The sequence below is a fragment of the Seriola aureovittata genome, chromosome 11 (assembly GCF_021018895.1).
Source record: "Seriola aureovittata isolate HTS-2021-v1 ecotype China chromosome 11, ASM2101889v1, whole genome shotgun sequence".
Classification (NCBI taxonomy): domain Eukaryota; kingdom Metazoa; phylum Chordata; class Actinopteri; order Carangiformes; family Carangidae; genus Seriola; species Seriola aureovittata.
Window position 1 is genome coordinate 24,872,772 of NC_079374.1, and position 8,611 is coordinate 24,881,382.

Here is an 8,611-nt window from a genome sequence, read left to right on the forward strand (position 1 = left end):
ATGGGTGATGTGATACAGATTCGTGTGGCTGATTATACACTATTCCACTGATTGACAGTTGGCAGAGGTAAAACCCAAAGACATGCAGCAATATGTCAGGGAAGAGGACAACTGAATGACAAGTACTTGGATGTAAACTATGCAGGGTTTAAACAGCTTTGCAAATGCTTTTTGCAGAAGGATCAAAGTGTTTATTTAAATGTCAAAGACTCACACGATGTGCTTTGGTGAATAATGAAGAACGTAAACATAACTTACCAGATTACCAGACAATGTCACAAGGCAGCTTAAAAGAATAATAACACCCCAATTATTTTAGAGCTAAAATAAATTCATTGAGTGTGTAAACTTAACATCTGTGTGTGTCATATTGACCTGTTCAGAACAATAAGTAGAACATTTATTTTTAGTGTTGTTAACTTGTTCACGTAAAATAATGACAGCAGCTTATAATTTAAAACTGTACTGGGGGACAGTTCAGACCTAATAATTTTTCTCCTCATATACTTCAATTATTAAGTTTGAAATGATGGTCTGAATCACCAACTTCACTGACATTATCTTACACACGCTCCTGCACGTTTTTCATCAGCCGTGTTTCATAACCATTGATAATTTAAACATCTGCTGTATGTTATACATGTGGACATTTGTATGCTCAGTATGGGGACTTGAGTACGGTGGCCCTGAGAGCTCAACACACTGCAACTTACACACAAACAGAAGAGTCAGAAAAGATAATCAATTTTACAACATGTGTGATGCCTGCAAATACTCACAACACAATGGGGGTGTTTCCAGCGGACACAAAAAAGTGAGGGCGGCGCGTCATCCTCTCTGCCTGACTTTCCTATCTGTCTCTGCTATCGGAGTAAATGCAAAAAAAAAGATAAACTGGGACGCACTTGCATGGATGTATTTTAATACTTGTTCAATGCTTTTAACTTCAAAAGTCACAAAGCATTGAACGAGTACATCCCAGCCAGATTGATCGCTTTTCAGTGTCTCCTGGAAACACTTCCATTGTGTTGTGAGTATTTGCATCACATGTGTTGTCAAACTGATGAAGATGTTTTCTGAATTTGGTTGTGTTTTGTCTATTTGAATGTGTTTTATTAAAGTGCAGTGTTTTGAGCTCTGAGGGCCACCGTACTTGAGAAAAAAAAATATTCAACATTGCTGGTCATGATGTAAATTGCCAGATGAGTGGAAGTCCCCCCAAAACATCAAGAGCTTCAGACAGACACTCTTTGAATTCAGTAAGAAAAACAGTACAACAAAGGTTTGGCTTCAGCACAGTCAGTTCCTGCAGTTATCTCCTTGTGTATGTTAGCATTCAATTCCTCCTGTTTTTTTAATCTTGGATAACACCCAGTGCAAACAAGCTAATGTGTATAAAAATCCTAGACAGCACGTGATCAACCAGTTTACTTGTTTGATTTTCCCTCTTCCTGTGCTGGCCTGCAGAATCCCCTCCAGAGTAACCTTCATATGAATATAATTCCCCAAATACCATACAGTATGTTTCATTTTGGAACAAATAACATTGCAGGGTTAAATTTATCTTTCTTAATTATGTATGTTTGACATCATATCCTGTTTGCTCCATCCACTAATATTAAAAGATTAAATTTGTGTGCATACAGTGAATTACGTCTTAAATTATCTGTAACCTTCTGCCGTGGCATGTGCAAACACTGCTGTAAAAGAACTGAGGAATTAGCAAAGAGAAGATGGCAAATATTATTTACACACACACACATGCTACACATACACAGGCAAAATGTAAATGCATTACTGGAGAGACTGACAGATAATGTGTTGGTGTATTTTTGATTGCAGGATTTAAAGTAACTCACATATCTGTTTTGAACTATGTGCATCTAGTTTTGAACAAGAGTCTGTAGCCATGCAAGCACAGGCTGTAGCCTACTTAGGCACATAGTACTTTGACCTACATGCATCAGCATGCTAACATGCTCACAATGGCAACGCTACTGATGCTCAGTGTGCATAATGTTTACCATGTTCATTATCTTATTCATAAGTTTCTCATACGCTAACATCTGCTAATTAGCACCATAGACAGAAAATGAAGATGAATGTAGCCTCCGTGATGCCACCTACCGTCGCCATCTTGGCAGTGCCTGACTCCCCCTAACTCCCGAATTATCCAAATATGGGCAAATAGGTGGGGCGACTGTGAAGCCAGGACTTCGGTGCATGTCGATTTGTGGTAATAATAAAATGTAAACAGGTGAGTTATATAAACAGTTGTCATGAAGGAGGAAATTAAGTACAGACACCAAAACTGTTTTTTGTACCAGGCTGTAAGTATGTGTATTTCAGCTGTAAAGTTGAACATTTTAACATGGGAGTCTATGGGGATGACTCAATTTTGGAGCCAGACTCTAGTGGTCATTAGATGAACTGCAGTTTTAGCACATCCGTGTTGGCTTCATTTTTCAGCCCCAGAGGTTGCTGCTTGATTAGCACAAAGTAAAGCTGAAGCTGATGGGAATGTCATTAAGGGATCATGGTAATCCATTAAATAATTTTATAGTAATGTAATTCTGAAGAAAAAATGTCTCATGTTGGTACTAGAGGAATCATCAAGGGTTGCAAAGATTACTTTAGTTTGTACCAAAGTGGTGGACTGACTGACAGACATTGCCATCCATAGAAACATAGAATAGCTAACAAACATCATTACAACTAATTGCCATGCAACTGCTGTCCCACATTTACAAGTGACCTGTTAGAAGGCTGGTACAAAACCTCCCCCTGTTGGTAAACACACAGCAGTGAACTACACACTCAGCACACACGAGAGGCACTGACAGAGGCTATCATCCCTCCACTTAAAACAATCTAAATCTTAATTAAGGAACTTCATAACTTTTCATTAATTTGTTTTTTCATTAGACATGCAATGAAGATAACAGTGAGGATTGTAGAGATAGGGATCATATTACCCCACATTCATATCTGGTTTAAACTAGATCTCTGTCCCAAAGTAGAACCAAACAATTAGAAGTGATAAGTGAAAGAATTTAGACCAACCACAGATTTTTTTCTCTTGACCAGTCATCATTATGTGGTTTCGGCGTCTCCTTCTGATGCCTGATTTTCGTCTCCCATTGTAAGATTAGGCCCCTCTAGTATAAGCATTGGTTTTGATAGAGACATACTGATTATCTCTTTGTGGTTTATCATTAGGCTGTTGGCCCTCCTTTCCAGTAATCACTGGAAAGCAGGAAAAGGGCCTGTTTTCAATGCTGTGCTGAGGCTATAACAGGAGGAAATGGTCACCCCTCCACACCCTCCACCCGCCATAACAGTAGGAAATAGACACACAACTGCAAAAACAAGTATGTGTGAGCTTTTTCATTACACAGTAAAAAAACATCCTCATGTTAATTTTTATGTCAGAATGCCTGGAAAGTTTTTGGTTTTGTCATAAATCTCATCTAGCATTAAATGGCAGGTGAATGGAGCAATGTGATGGTCATTAACTTTTTAAAAAAATTGTTGCATCGTATTTGAATTGCAATTAAAGATTCTATATGTAATACTCAGAAAACTCTTGTTATTAATGGCACCAGCAGACGAACGACTGACAGTGAGATAACGGCGAGTGCTTGGAGGGAATGTCAAAACGATGAAAGGACTTATCTGCTTCAACACCTGCTTCACCTACAAATCTCTCCATGATCTTGCCCCCCAGTACCTGTCTGACCTCCTCCACCCCTATACCCTGTCCCAAAACCTACAGTCCTCTGACACTGGTCTGCTCTCCACCCCCTACACCAGCCTGCGATCTTTCAGTGACAGATCTTTCAGTGTGGCAGCCCCCACCCTCTGAAACTCTCTCCTGGAAGAGATTCACGCAGCTTCATCTCTGGACACTTTCAAAAAACTGCTGAAAACTCACCTGTTCACCAAGGCCTATGGCCCCTAGCTCACTCATCTCCTCCAAGCTCCTCCAATCACTGCCTTCCTTATTCTGTCTCGTCTTGTTTTCATTTATATGTTTTATTTATTTGTGTTCTTACTCTGTAAAGCGGCTCTGGGTATCTTGAAAAAATCTAAGTTATTACTATTATTATTATTAACATGAATGCAACATACTCTCATGTGCAACTCGAATGACAGGCACACAGAGAGGGCTGGTAAAGACACTGACGGATGCGGTCCACTGGGTTTTGTCCTGGTAGTCCCGATGGCCAATCAGACTACACGAGACATAATATTTAGTTATGTTTATGTTTGTATATTCATATTAATATTTGTATATGACTGCAAATTGAGCCACTAGAAACACTATTTTGTTACTACTGTGCACTTCTGTTGTATGGTCTGAGTGACAATAAAGTTCACTTTGATCATGTTTTAAGGTAGCCTAACTAAAGTTGTTATAGTTTGACTATGAACTGTATTTTAAACTCTATTTGACCCTCCATCACTGGCACAGTGCTATAACGAAGTGTAGGGATCGGTCTGTATGTTATGTGTTTTCGAAGTAGGAAAGTATAATATTATTATCTGCTGATATTGACCTAGGTCTTACCTGATATTGGTTATTGTTTTTTGTGCTTATGTGGAGTTTGTGTTGAAGTCTGTGTTGTGCTTGGAGCAGCCTTTGTTGATATTAGTGGACTCCATTTCTAAGCTAATGTTAGCTAGTGTTACACACTGTTGGTGCTCTAGGGAGTGGTAGAGAAGTATTGAGGCAAGCAGGAGTTAGCATAAAGGTCACATCCTTTGAATTTTCTTGGAAAATTTGGGAGAGTCCTTCACATAGTAATCAGTCCACAGGCTGTTAAAAGCAACTGAGAAAGTCAGGGAAAGTCTTACTTTTTAAGTTATGTTACAATCTGTTCACATATTGGCAATAAAAAAGCAATAAATATATGTAAATTGCTTCACATTCTTACATATAATACGTATAAAAGTGAAGTAAGACTGTGAACTGTAACAGAGATAGAAATTTTATATTCAAAGGTTCTTTGTGTGTTCTCTAATGGGGATTATAGTGCCAGTAGTTTTATAGGAATCCCCCATTGTAAAACTTTGGAGGCTTTATGCTGGAAAAGTTTCCTTTCACATTTCCAGCTGGACACTGCTGCCTCTCAATGCATTCTTTTTCTAATGTGAAAGCTGTTTGGACCAAGCGACAAAGGCTCATTATGGAGACAGTTTTTGTGCTGCAGCACACATGGGTCTTTAAGATCGTCACATGGAGGAAAAACTAAAACTGTCTCTTTTTATTTTTTGTGTGAACATTTTTGTGTGTAAAAGAGAAATGTTAAGACTGAAAATTTAAGGCGGAGTCTTCTTCTGCTTAATTTTTCATACTCATTTCATTAGCCGTCATAACGTGACACTGTCCTTCCAAGAATAACAGCATCCGTCATTATAGCCCGACAAAGTCCTGTAGCTGCTGTAGGAATTATGAATCTTGTCTGTCTGGAGCAACAATGGCACACTTCACCACGGGAGACTCCAGTTAAGTTTCTGTTTCCCCCAAAACAGTCATGTTGGTTTCTTTTAACCATAACCACAATTGTTCCTAAAACATAACCAAGGCGTGTTTGTGCCTAAACCCAACCAAACCTTAATCATAGGATCAGTTTTGCTGATAAATTCCTGGAAAAATGTTTTTGTCATGCTAACAGTGGTGTTTTGAGGGCATTTACAAAAGATGTATTTTCTCGATAAGTTTTGGGAACGTGTGCAAACCATACTTAAAAAATGCCTAATACAGTTTCAGTATAGTTTATCTTGTTAGGTTTGAGGAACCCTGCTTAGACTTGGACAATTGAAAACACCGATTCTAAAACTTAAAAGCTAATAAGTGAGTCTTCTACATTGCATAAGGTCAAATAATCATAGCTTTTTAACTGAACTATGGAAATAACAAGAACACTTATGGCTCTACATTTAGTATGATCTATTGTCTATGTGTTATATAAGTATCGTGAAAGTATCAAAGAGCTTAATCCATGGAGAAATGCACACAGTCCTTATTCAGAAATTGCGCCTTAAAACAAGCCGACGGGACTTCTGTAACTTTGTGATGTCACAACAAAACAGTCACTACTCTAAGCCTTGCCCCAAGCCCCACCCACCTGGAACCTCAGTCCTTTACCAGGAAAGTGGTAGTTACGTAGTAATGAGGATCTAGACTTACTGCCATTGGTTATATAGTTGTTAAAGCAAATGTAATTACATCAAATTCACTGTACTGTAACTAAAGCTACTGTTACATAAATTTAGTTTTTACACCTATCAAAATAAATAAGTCTGAGTTAGTTCACAGACCATTTTGATTGCAGCAATACGCAGCATTATTGTAACATTAATGTTACTCTGCTACATTACTCTCTTACAATAACATGCTACAAAAATCAAACACAAACTTAAAGTACCATTCTGAAACATCCTCTTGTAAGTGTGTTTGAGGAGGTGGGTGATTGTCTCCTGATTCGAGGTCTGACTCCAGCTCAAAGTTTTAAGATCAGATTACGTTTTACTCAGTGGTGGCGACAGTAGTAGGTTACAATCCGTTCCTTGTGCTTGGCCTGGTGATGCATCACTCACAAAACAGTCAGCCAATCAGAGGAGAGGCTAATTAATATTAATTAGACAGGCACGACCATTCTTGTGGGAAGCTTGAGAGAGGAGATATAAAACTATATTAAGATGACTTTCAGTAGGCTACTTAAAATCTCAAATACGTCTAATGATGGATATCAAAACTTAATTTTAATTGTTTAAAATCTTCCTCTTCCTATTTACACTCTGTATCACTGAATGTCCTTAGGGTCTACTGTTCCCACCAACGGGTCCTTCAAAAACACTGGGTTACTGGGGGCAACAGCTGTGTGCATCATCATGGTCTTCATCACTGTCTTTCCAAGTTGTCTGGCAAAAGAGCTTAGCCAGAATATCTCTAGCAGTGAGCAGCATCTTGCACCAGCTGTAGGCAGGGGATGTTTCCCTTGCTGAGTCATGAATGAAGGAAGTTACATGAATGGAGAAAATATAGGAAATAAGTCTTGGAAAAAATCTGCTCTCCTAGACTGACAGAAAACTCCTAAGCTTGGTGATACACCTTAACTTTAAAAAACATGACAGGTCTAGATATCACACCTACATTGTAGCCTTCAGACTTAAAATGGATAATTACGGTTTATTTCAACTTCTTATTTTCGGAGGTTTGACCATCATTTCCAGCAGTGATGACTTCACTATACTCACAAGGTTAATTACTGGAATCTTTAAATATCACAGCATTGCTAAAAATAAATCCACCATGGCAATGGGCACAAGCAGATTACAGACTGACTTCCTGGTTCAACTTTGACCAACCTTACTTGCTACAGTTATGTACCTACACAGAGTTCCTGTGTACTAAAGAATTGTTGCAATCATTATGGGTGCACATGGGTTTTTCCAAGGAAAATAGTAGTTTAGATAATCTGATTACACCTGTTGTTTGTCTGAGTTTCTTGCCTGCCAGACTTTGTTGTTGCAATGTGTTATTAACCGAGAATCTATGGACAAACTTTCAGAAATAAGATGTAGTTTCTAAAACTAAACTGGAATTATCCTCTAACATTGGCCAGACGACTTGTGAACAAATAGTGGTATTGCAAGAACTGGAAGTAGGAGGCTAAATTATTCAGAAAATAGTATAAGCTGTAAAAATTTTAATTGGATGAATACACATGAACTTAATTACATTTAGCAGCTATGGCTGTTGTTGCTTATCATTATGCATTTTAAAAGCTGTGTTAAGCCTTTTCTGTCCTCAATTGGGCAAAGAGTATCAGACACAACCTCTCAGCAATGAGCTCTCAGATCAATCTGTTGTGGTTCATGGATTAGCAAACAGTCACCTACTCAGAAGTATCCCTGTCTGGTCCACTATTCCTGGTCCACCACCTCTTAATCAAAATATCTTGGATTCCTCCCTTGGGAAGCAAAAAGCTACAAGAGGCTATAAACTGTGCTGTAAAACTGTAAATTGTTGATTCTCAGTGGGATTTTTAGTATTATCAGACCTAGTACGTAACTGAAAGACATTTGTTTTACTGTTAATAATAAATAATAATGCTTGAAGCAGCTTTAAAGCATGGGCAAAGTGGGGTTTACGTGGTCTGGGTGTTAATGACATATGAAAATACACAGTTTTCTTGAGAGATGCTGAAGCAGCTTAATTGATTTCCTATTTGGTTACCTCGAAAGATGGTGGCACACTAAAATTCCAGGTCACACAACAAAGGTAGATGATTCTGTAAAAGTAAGAAAATGCATCTTGAAGTAGAGAAGAGAGAAAGCATAGTAGACAGTACAAAAACAATTAACTCTCAAGCTCTTCAGTTGTATGATTAGGATAAATCATTTATATGACGCAGAGTAGCCGATATTCAATCAGTGAACTCCAGTTATCCAAACTGGACAGTGATCTTTTGACCCACAGCTTCCTGAAGCGGCTGTTCTAAAGTACAGCACTGAGTGTGAAGGCGAATGCAGCGCTGGATCCGTTCAAAGTGATGTTTGCTTTACTACCATGTTGAAGTGATTGTCGTGCCTGTGCCATTAC